The following is a 12284-nucleotide window of genomic DNA, read 5'->3' on the forward strand; positions in this document are numbered from 1 at the left end:
CTCTCCTCCTCCTCCTCCTCCTCCTCATCCTCCTCCTCCTCCTCTAAAAAGAAGAAGAAGAAGAAGAAGAAGAAGGAGAAGAAGAAGAAGAGAAAGAAGAAAAAGAAGAAAAAAAAAAATAAGAAAAAAGAAAAAAAAAAGAAGAAAGAAGAAGAAGAGGAGAAGAAGAGAGAAAGAAGAAAAAAAAGAAAAAAAAAAAAAGAGAAAAAGAAGAAGAAGGAGAAGAAGGAGAAGAGAAAGAAGAAAAAGAAGAAAAAAAAACAGAAAAAGAATGAGAAGAAGAAGAAGAAGCAGAAGCAGAAGAAGGATGAAGAAGAAAAGGAAGGAGAAGGAGGAGGAGGAGGAGAGGAAATAATGGGGAGTAATTTAGTTTTTTACTATATTTTTAACGGTAAAAATAGACGGAATGACTATTTTATTGACGGAGAGAAAAGATAATGACGTTTTAATAGATTTTTAAAAATATATGGACTGACTTGTTAATAATGTCAATACTCAGTGATTAAATTGTAAATCTCCCTTATTATAATTAGTCGAACCACCGCACATAGATGATAAAAAAAAATCATATTGATAAATTATTTAATTGTTATTTTAATAAAAAATAATTTTATTTTATATTTTAGTAAATTGTATATTATTCAAGCTGAATGTGCAGTGAAGCTAATCATAAAACATGTAGCCACGATTAAGTAAATTTCTACTTTCTGAAGGCAAGGGTAGCTCCTAGAGAAAGAGAGAGTGCAAAGAAAAGGGCGACACGTGACTCGTTTGGCTCCGATTGTCGGCCTCCTCTACCCATATTCGATGGCCCGGCCTTTTTCTTATTTTTCCGTTTTTTTATTTTTTTATTTTGTTTCGTTCCTTTTCATTTTATTTGTGTTGATGGTGATTTTTGGTTGAGGATTGTGCGATGATATTTTATTTTCAGTATTTTTTGGATGAGGCTAGTGATCTATTCCATATTGGAGTTCGGTATCTTGTTAAAATTGCTCTATGACTATACGAGACCGAGAAGATTATAGGTCGACTCTTAATCTGATAACCGATGGTTATAAATCTTTTTGTTCGTGGCAAACATTGAGCTTGGTTCACTAGCTTGTAGCGTTGGTATGGTGGTTCCTCGTCGACTATCCTTGTGGTGTTTGGATTGTTTCTTTTCGCATGCAAAGGCTGGATAGCATTTCCATGGGACTATATTGTAGTTCTCTGGCCTTTGTGGGGTCTGCTGGTGCTTTTCTGTCTGGATTTCAGTGCATTGGAATTGTGTCGATGCCCTTGTGGTGTACGTGTTGGTGCTCATCTGAAATCGTCTGATCGGTGCTCTGAGATGGATTGGACTTTTTTTATTTTTTGAGCGATTTTCAATTGTGAGTTAGTGGGTTTAGTTTTGAACCATCTCTAATAATTTTTTCAGTTATTTTATTTTAAGTCTTTTTAAACTTCTTAATAAAATAAAATTTGCATAGTAAAAAAATATGTAGACACTTTCATGAAGTTGTAAATATGATACTTTTATTAAATATTCTACTATATTTTCTTTTAGGTCTAATAAATAAAATTTTAAAATTCCTTTTTTATCAATTTTATCCTATTTTTTAATTAATTTTATAAATTTTAGCCTAACTTATTGATATTAATAACCATGCTAACTTTTATATATATATAAGCATAAATTATTTTTCTTATAAAAGGTTATTCATTTAATAATTAGAAAATAAAATATATTTAGTTCAAAAACAAAATAAAAAAGATATTGATCTCTATATAGAAGAAAAATTTATTAAATCCGTAGGTAGCATATTTTAATAAGCATTTGTCATATGTATCTCAAGAAAAAAAAAAAAAATATTTTATATTAAATAATGAACTAAACTAAAACTGGAGTTATTTTAAAAGTTCATTAATCTAAATCAATATATATATATTTATACAATAATTTTTGTAACCGATATTTATCATAAAGTTTTTAGAAGTTTGTTAATCTAAATTAATTTACAATTTATGTCATTAATATATATAGTATATGACTGAAAATAGAGTTAAAAGAATGAGGTGGTTGGCGTTTATAGACAGTCATTCTGACGGTCAAATCAGTAAATTGTTAGAATGAGTAAATATAATAAATTGTTTTAAATTTAGAACGAGTGTGTAAGAATATGTATATTGAATTATGTGCACATTTACTTTTATACTATAATAAGATCGAGTTAATTATCGAATCTCTTAAAAATTTAATTGATACCGACTAGTGGATAAGGAATCCCGCACTTATAGGCGTAATGGGAACCTATTAGATTATATCCACTAATGATAACTTTCCATAAATACTCGATCTGCTCAGGAATGGGCGATTTTTGATGAAGTACCGAGTGTTATGGTGTTCTGGTCCTATGGGTGAGATTTTTGCGACCGCATATCAGCTTATTAGACCTTTGCCACGTGGTCCTGCCTTATGGTGACATGACTTATTTTGAGCGATTATTATTGTAACGATCCGGAAACCGGTACCCCTCTGTAACGGCCCGAACCATCACCGGCACTAGGATCCAGATCGGCATAAGGCCGCCGGGACCCGTAGTAAGCCAACCTGAACTCTGTAAACCTGATAAAACCCATACGTGATCCAACTAGACCACTAGCCTTTTAAAACGTTTTCTGTAAAATGACCAGGCTTAACCTTCAAAACACTCAGATATACCAATCTGAAACAACCCCTCCAGGTCTACACCAGCGATCCACTACCAAGCTCAACCTCCATGTCCTATGTCTGAACACATAGAACCCACTCTCATAGGGTCAGCATCTCATAGGTTAGCCTTGGTTCCCGCTTTGGGTCAAGGGATTTAACCCCTTTCTTCCCTCACAGTTTTCTGGGTTAAGGGACTCTAACCCTTTTTTCCTAATGACTGGAGTTATAAACACATCATACGTTAAGCCTGATCATTTTACAGAAAACGTTTTAAAAGGCTAGTGGTCTAGTTGGATCACGTATGGGTTTTATCAGGTTTACAGAGTTTAGGTTGGCTTACTACGGGTCCCGGAGGCCTTATGCCGATCTGAATCCTAGTGTCGGTGATGGTTCGGGCCGTTACAGAGGGGTACCGGTTTCCGGGTCGTTACAATTATGTCGTATCAAAGGTCCCCCACTGGTCTTTGACACTTTAGATTCGAAGTTTACAGTTGTCTTTATGATTTTAGACACGTGGCATGTTTGGATTGGTTCTTCGTACCCCGTCTCTTCGCCTATTTTGGTCATAAATAGTGATAGCCTTGCTTCTCAAGACGCATTTAAACCTGCCGCTGAAATCATAGTATAAAAATCCTTCTTCTCTTCCGATTATCACTTTTGCTCTCAACTGCTCTCTGTTTTTCAAAAAAGACTCGACCACTCAGTTTCTCATTCTCACATTTCCTTAAGTTAATTCCTATTTCTACTTTTTTTTTCACAAAAATGAATAGGACCTCTTCTTCTTCTTCACCTTCCTCCTCTAGTGGATGTTCCATCTCTAGTTCTTCCTTCGGTGGCCCCATCTGAGTTCCTGCTCCTAATTTTCCACTACAGACGGTCCATGATAGTGAAAGCATCCTTTTGAACGACATCCTTTCTATGCTAATTGAGAAGGATGTAGACCGATTGCATGACAACTATCACATCTCAGGAGACTTTTTGAGTTTATGCTCCATACTCGAGTGTACGTGTGGACGATAAGATCCCTCCAGATGATACAATCATAGTTTATGAAAAGCAACTAAAGGCAAGTCTTTGGTTTCCTATGGACTCATTCTTCATTGAAGTCCTTCACTTCCACAAGCTTGCAGTCGCCCAACTGCACCCGAACAGCTGAACGATTTTGGTGGCTTTTCGCTTTGTCTGTTTTAATAACAATATTGAGTCGAGCGTAGCCCTCTTCTCACAATTGTACCAGCTGGGTACCCGAAAAAATGAAGAATTCTGGTTCTTCAATGGGAAAAAACGCTAGACTCTTTTTGACTAGATTCTCTACTCCTTGAAGCACTAAAAGAACACGTTTTTTATCCTCCACTATAGGGTATCTAGGGTTTTGGTCATCTCCGCACAAGCTAGAACATATATGTGGAGTTGAAAAAGGATGAGGTCTAGCCACGGAGGGATGAGGAAGAGGTTTTGGACTTTCTCCAAAGGATGGCTTCAACCCAAAGAATGGACATTAACATGGCGGTGAGGAATGTGGGATGAGGAAGACGCCACGTTGTCCCGCAAAACCACTTTCAGGCAGAGTAGGCTCAGATGCCTCAGCCATCTGTTTAGTGGATCCCTCTAATGAACTTACCTTCACCTGTTGAGTAGGGTATTTTTACTTTTAACTATTTTTTCCTTTAACATTATTTTATTTACTCACTCTTTACTTTGTGTAGACATGGACGGAAAGAAAAGCAAGTTCGCCAAAACAGCACATGCTGCCCGCAAAGGCAAGGCTGCCGCTAACATATCTAGCCCTCCTCCCAAGCAATCACGGTAGGAGGAGGCCGTCATACTCCTTCCTCTCCCTCCACCTACAACTGAGGGAGCAATCGCCTCCAGCTCGAGTCATCTTCGAAGGGGACGCCTGTAGAGTCCCTGTCCATCTCGAACCATCATAGGAAGGTGTTTGATCAAGCATAAATTAGGCGCATTTTTTTCTATTATTATTGATGCTAAATTACACATTTTCTAGCTAATTTTGTGCTTTTGATAATATTTTGCAGAAAATGATGAAAAATGAAGATTTGGTAAAAAATGGCCTAAAATGCATAAAAAGTTTATTTAGTCAGAGCAATTTGGGAAAACCACCCTCAAGAATGACCAAAGAGGTTGCACAAGTAGATGGAAGCAAAAAGTTAAAACTCAAGATTTTGATGTGCCAGAATCACTGGGCAAATCAACAGATCACACAGACTAGCAAAACTGCTCAGACCTTTGGCCAGCGATTTTTCCAAATCACTGGGCAAATCAAATTACAACCAACACACAGGCTAGCGATAGGGACAGGCGATTTTCCCAAATCACTAGGCAAATCATCCATCGCAGGCAGAAAAGAGCAAAAAGACGAAAAACACCAAAATTCGAATTTCAAGAGTTCCAATCCATCTCAAACACAACAAGATAGTTTCAAGAGTTCCAATCCATCTTGTCCCTCTTTGGCCTTTGTATATCCTTCTGATGGGCACATGTAAACTTTTTCATCTAAGTACTTATGTAAATATGCATTATTCACATCTAACTAATAGACAAGCCACTCAAACTTTGTGGCAAGAGCTAGGAAAAGTCTGATAATTTCCATTTTTGCCATTAGAAAAAAAATTTCATGATAATCAATTCCAGCTAGTTGGTTGTAACCTTTGGCAACCAATCTGGCTTTGTACTTATCTATGCTCCCATCTTGTTTGTGCTTCACCTTGTAAACCCATTTTGATGAGATTGCCTTTTTGCCTTTAGGTAGTGTGGTGAGTATCCCTATTTGATTTTTCTCTAGTGCCTTTAGCTCCTATTGCATAGCATGAACCCAGTTACTATTCTCCCTAGCTTGATGATAGAAAATAGTTGTATGGATAGTAGGCACATTTGTCATAAATAATGTGTGCAAAGGGTTGTAAGTAAGAGATAGGTTAGACATGTCTTGGGTATTACCTTGGCTTTGACTAGCTTCTGTTGAAGTGTTGACAGAGATTTCAGCAAATGAAAAATTATTCACTACATAATTATTTAACCAACTTGGTTTAGAGGTGACCCTAGCACTTCTTCTTGGTTGGGTATTTGTAGTGTCTAGAATAAGTTCTTCAAAAACTGTTTGGAGAGCAGGTTCCATTTTCGGGTTATCTATGTGCTCTAAGAGTGATTCTGAAATGGGAATATCAATATTTTGGTCAGAATTGTCAAGAATAGGCAGTGGCACTATAGTATCAAGTGTTGAAGTATCTCTACTTACAAAAAGAAAACATGTTTCATGAAAAAGTACATCTCTTGAAATTATTATTTCCTTATGATGTAAATCATAAAATTTGTATGCTTTGAAACCTAAAGCATTTCCAATGAAAACACATTTAAAAGCTCTTTGTTCAAACTTATCCTTTTTAGACTTAGTATTTGTAGCAAAACGTAAGCAACCAACCTTTAAATGTTTGTAACTTAGTGATACGGATCCAATAGGATAAATTTCTAACAATGGTGTGGAGCAAACTTATATCATTCAAATGGATCTAAAAAAAGTTCAAAATCATATTCATATGATTTATATATATTTGGGGCGTGTTTCAACTCATATGGGGCAAATTTAGTGTAACACTTGCAATCATAGGCTTAGGGAGCCTAATCAAACCTATGGGCTAAAACTACACAAAGGAAATCCTCAAGTGAAGATCAAGAAAAACTTTTGTGAAGATTCAGCTTTGTTATGATGGGCTTACTATGTTTTATTATTTAAACACTCGTTTTATTTTAGCTTTGTTTGGCCTTGTATTCTGGCCATATTTTATCTTTTAAGTTTTAGAGTGGTGGGCCATGTTTTGGACTTATGTTTTAATACTTATGTATTTGATGTGTTCTTTTAGCGTGTGATTGGGTTTGGGTCTTGTGTGTAGTTCGACCAGACCTAAAAAGAGTATCTTAGGGTTTTATTTTCTCTCCTTACTATATAAGGATAAGAAACACTTGTAAGAGGCAGCTTTGAATATAAATTTTCAGAATTCTTTTCATGCCTTTGGTGTGTATTGCTTTGAGTGAGAGTGAGGATTTGCTTTCATCAATTGTCTTTGAACACCATCCACTATAGTTATGTCCAAGTGTATTGCTTTCATCAATTTTCAGATATGCCCAAGTGTCTCTTCAAAAATCATCCACTATAGTTAAAATATATTTGGCATTTGAAATTGAATGAGTTAAATAGGGGCCCCATAAATCAATACAAATTAGTTCAAAAACAGTTTTAGTTGTTTTATTTTTCTGAAAACTTAACCTCTGTTGTTTTGTAAGTGGACATACTTCACACACTTGATTTTTCTTATTTTCTCACTGAAGTGCTGAGATATGGGTTAATTTTGTATGTGATGTATGACTAAGTCTTGAACATCATAGTTCATAGGAATTTTGACAAGAGTATAAGTGAAAAACTTCATTCATTTCATGCATGGAATTTAACTTGGTAGCTAGAATATAATTAGTGCTAGAGTCACAAACTATACCACAGCTAGTAAGAGTCTTATTTACTAGAAGATAGAGTCTCCCTTATTATTTTCCCTCAGCCAATACCTCTTCAGCCACTGGGTCCTGTATGAAGTAGGTTTCAGAAAAAAAAAATCTTGTTGTTAGCTTAGAGAATTTAAAAAGACTATTGACTGAGAGTAAGTTGTGTTTAAAATGAAGAACATACAAAATATTGTGTAAAATTATTTTAGGTAAAAGTCTAATGGTTCCAGAATAATGAACATGTTTGGAAGTTTCATCAGGCAAAATTATGGTGTTTTTATAGGATATTGCAGAAATAGTATGAAACAAAGATAGGTTACTACACATATAAGGTGATGCGTATGAGTCTATTATCCATACAGAATTTTTACCATGTCTGCTAGTGGGGCAGCCACTAGTATTCTTATCTGCAAATCCTAAGAAGTTGATATAGCTTGCCTCATTCATGACTGGATTTTAATTATGCATATATTTTGCTACCTCTTGCTGGATTAGGTTTGTCCAATTCACTTGACTGCCTTCTTGTTTACCATCAATAAAACCAAGTTTATTCTTGACTCTTAGAGCAATCATCATAGACCTGCTCCATGATAGATAATTTTTCCCAACAAGGGGAGCACTAACCAATTGCATTTCTGGATTATCTGAATTTTAAAGCCTGAGAAAATCACTTTCATTCTCTTTTTCTATTTTGTTTTGATTCACGATTTATAAAGTTATTTCTCTAGGTAATTCTTTTGCCATTTTGAGTGATAAAGAAAGAAAAATAATAAGATTAAGGTTGAAACATAGCACAGATATGCTCTGATACCATGAAATAAAAAAACCTAATAAAAAATAGAGGTTGAGGCAATTCTCGCTTAATTTTTATTTGAGAATGTATTATTCTAAAAATGTACAAGTCATAATATACAATTGTTATTATAGTAGAAAATATGTAAGCTAAGAGAGAGAAAGAGATTCTTCTGTTATTTTATGTAGTTGGCACAAAGATGAAAAAAATTTTTTGGAATGGTCGTTCGACCTGGTCTTATGAAATGGTCGTCTCACATGATCTTCTAGATTGGTCTTTCGGTCTTCCGACCTGGTCTTCTAGAATGATCATTCAACCTGTACTCCCCGTTTTGATAATAAATGAAGTGCACCGTTTCACTATTTTGAGTGAGAGAGCTCTACACATTGTTTTTCTATCTGTTAAATACTATCATTTATAAATTTATTAGATATAATTTTTTTTGATAATTATGATACTTAATTTTATTTTGAAAGTAATTTTAAAATCACTAAATATTAAAAATTGATCATTAAAAATTATTAACGATAATTTTATTCGTTCATTAAATCATCATTAGAGATTCTATCATTAAAATTTTTTAATAAAAATATTGTACATTAATCATTAATACTAATTATGATAGCACTATAATCAGTAGTTAAAGCTATAACAATAATAATAAATTTATTTTTTGTTAATAATAATTAATATAGTCGTAAAAAATTTAATGACGAGAATGAAAATTATTCTTAAAATTTAAATAAAAATTATTATTTTTTATATAATAATTTAAAAGTGCGATAGTAATTAAAAATAATTAAATATTAATAAAAATTAAATACATAATATTTCTAATAAAAAAATTCAATTTGTACTCACAATGACTTATAAGTCATATTACTTATTATATTATAGTGGCTTTAAACGATACCTTATATATTTTCTTATCGACGTGAAATTTTCAAACAATGTACTTACACTTTAATGATTAATACTCTTATTTTTAATGAAAATATTTTACAACGATCGTTAAAAATTAATATAACAATAATTAATTATATTATTAATATAACAATAACTAATTATATTATTAGTTTCTATTAAATTAATTATTATTTTTTATCAATAAAAGATATATTTTTTGCTTAAAATTATTAAATTATACCAAATATGAATTATATAAAATTTAATAGAATTATGTATTTTAATTTGTCTCCTATTAGAAAGCACAATTCATTTTAAATGAATTATAGACCTAATATTCAATTAAATTATACATAAATTAGTTAATGAATTTTTTTTATAAGCAAAATTCATAATAAAATTAGAAAAGCAAGAACGAGTGACAGCATAAGCGCCGGCTGTCTAATTTCCATAATAAATAATCTAAAGAGTCACAAATATAATAATCAAGGGTGAACGCAGAATTGAACGTATAGAAAGTAAAATTTCAATTGGCAATTTATATATTAATTAATAAAAATAATTAATTCAACTAAATTTTAAAGGTAATCAATTTTATATTCAATAAAAATTAAGTATTCAGATTTTTAAATTTGAGAATTGAATTAAATTTAAAAGAGTTGTTGTTGAAACTCATTAAATTTTATTTTTTAATGGAAGAGATCAATCTTCATATTAAATTTTTTTTAATAAAATACAAAATTAAAAATTTAGAAAGCCATGGCCACCCCTCATGTTTATGTGGGTTTATCCCAATAACATTAAAGAATTATTAAAATACTTATATTTATATATAATAATATTAATAATATTCTTAAATGTTCCTTTAAAATTATTGTATTTTATTTTTAATCAATAAAATTTTTTTATTAAATAATTTTTAAATATACCGAATTTTAAAAAATTAAAAAAAATATTTTCCTACAAAATATTTCCCATGGACCAAAATTAGATTAGCTTCAACACAGTCACAACACATATTGGCAAGACTGCTTCAGGTCTTGGCCCAACCTAATATGGATCAAGTCTTCTACAATGTCTGCTGGGTAGATGGCTTAATGGGTTTGGGCCACAGAAGCATACTTTTCTTCTTTTTCTCAACCTGTGCTTATACCTTATGTTATTTGAAAAACAATATTCAAAAAAGGATTAAATAATTTATCATTAAATTTAACCTTCAAAATCATTTGGTTTTCCATTTTTAATTTTTCATCTAATTCATTACTGTTCAGATTATGTATTATAAATCTTTCTTTTTTCCTAATGTGACATTACTACATAAACACAGCCAAGGCGTAAATTATTATTTTATATAGTTTAATCGAAATTTTAAGTGAAAAATAATTATTTAAGACGTTATATTTATTTTAGAGATAAATATAAGATAATAATTTAATTATTTTTTCACCGCAAATATAAAATGCGATTAAAATTATAATTTTAATAAACATAAAATATATTTAATTATTAAAATATATTATTATATACACAAAAAATGATTTTTATTTGTAGTAGTTTTAAACTGTTGTCAAAATATTTTCTTAATAATAAGACAATAATTTTATAATTACTATATGAATACAGTTATCTAAATTTTAAAATATAATAACATGAATATCATATTCTAAATGGAAACAGATTTACTTTAGAATGCTAAAAAAATAACTTCATTAAATTAATTAAATATTAGATATCAACGATAATAGTTTTTACGTTTTTAATTCTTTATTATGATTTATTTTATAAAAAATTAAATAAATATTGATGGCCGCTGGATTTTTTCACCCCGGTCTGGAGCCAGACCCATGACAATAGCCCATTATTTGGAGACCCCCAAGTCTCCCACATGAATCAGGTCCAGCCTGCTCAACCTTGAAACCGGGCTCTATCTAAATTTCTCAATCAGACCGGCCAAGCCTTTACGGCCCGTCAAGCAGATCCTCTTTGGACTCAATTTTAATCTTATCTTCCGGCTCAGCTCGGAACTAGTAAGGAGATCGACCTGTCCGTTTTGTGGGTCCATCCGCATGCGTGTCCGGGGAGAATTAGAAGCCGTTACGCATGGGGCAGAGATCTGATATTATCGTACGCCCGTATCAACATGGCAGGGATAAGTGGCCCAATGATAGACAGTTTGTTATACGTCACTAACAGATAAAAGGAGGAGTACCCTCCTCTAGGCCTAAGTTTTTCTCAAGTTTACAGAACCCTTGTAAACCCTATTTTTTCTGGATCTCAGATCATCAATTGGCGCCGTCTGTGGGAAACGAAGGAGATCTTTTTATCACCGGAGTTTCACTCTTATAAAACCCACTGAGATCCACGATGGCTAACCACAATGAAAACAACCTTGCAAACACTCCCAATGACCTGAGCTCTGTCCAAGAGGGACAACAGTTCTCTTTTTCCAGTCCTACAACCCCAAACAACCAAACATCGATTCCTTTCAACCCCTCGCCAAGCCTGGCAGGGAATATGCCCAGAACTACCCTGTCCAACTAGGACCTTCAAGCCATGGCTCTTCAACTATAAAATACCGCCCACTGGCTGGGGCGGATGATGCAACAGAGGGGCCTCAGTACCCCTGAGAATGTGTTACCGGTGGTAGAAGAACCCCGGACCAATGAAGCTCAGCCTACTTTCAACCATCCCCAAACTATCAGCCGAGAAACCGGAGAAGGGGGGGCGAAGATTCGGGGGAGAAGAAGAACCAGAGGCCAGGGTTCACGGAAGGAGGGTAAAGGAGCTAATAGAAAATGACGAGGCCGACAGTTATTCTGCCGGAACAACCAGAAGAACAGGAAGTGAAGCCTGGGAGGAGGAATGTCGTAGGGAGAAAAGGCCTAGGCAGGAGGGAGAAAGCGTAGACCAAAAACTGCAGAAGTTGAGAGAGCAGCTCTTGATCGAGTTGGGGACCAAAAATCAAGATCAGGCTCTCTTGCCCACCTCTTCACCCTTCTCGAAGTGGGTGCAGTAGGAGACCATCCCCAAGAAGTTCATGATGCCTCCTATGGCCGCATACGACGGAGCTGGACACCCCAGGGAGCACGTCTTAAACTATAAGACTTTCATGGAGCTGCAGACCTTATCGGATGCCTTGATGTGCAAGGTATTCCCTACGACGCTGACAGGGCCGGCACGGGCTTGGTTTAATAGCCTGGAAGCTGAGAGCATCAGAAGTTTTGGAGATCTGGCCAATCTTTTCATCAGCCGGTTCATTGCTGGAGTGCCTGCAGACAAGAAGACGAGCTACCTGGAGACGGTTAGGCAGAGAAGAGATCAATCGCTCAGGGAATATGTCGCCCGTTTCAATACGGAGGCTTTGCAGATTCCCGAACTGGA

The 12284-nt window shown here is 34.0% G+C and overlaps 1 protein-coding gene across 1 annotated transcript in view; it reads left to right on the top strand.

Annotated features, from left to right (window-relative positions):
* Positions 1-12284, top strand: part of LOC110609961 (probable terpene synthase 6) — a 55197-nt gene that overhangs the window by 26682 nt on the left and 16231 nt on the right. The gene's annotated exons all lie outside the window — the stretch shown is intronic.

The sequence above is a fragment of the Manihot esculenta genome, chromosome 2 (assembly GCF_001659605.2).
Source record: "Manihot esculenta cultivar AM560-2 chromosome 2, M.esculenta_v8, whole genome shotgun sequence".
NCBI classification, from domain to species: Eukaryota; Viridiplantae; Streptophyta; class Magnoliopsida; order Malpighiales; family Euphorbiaceae; genus Manihot; species Manihot esculenta.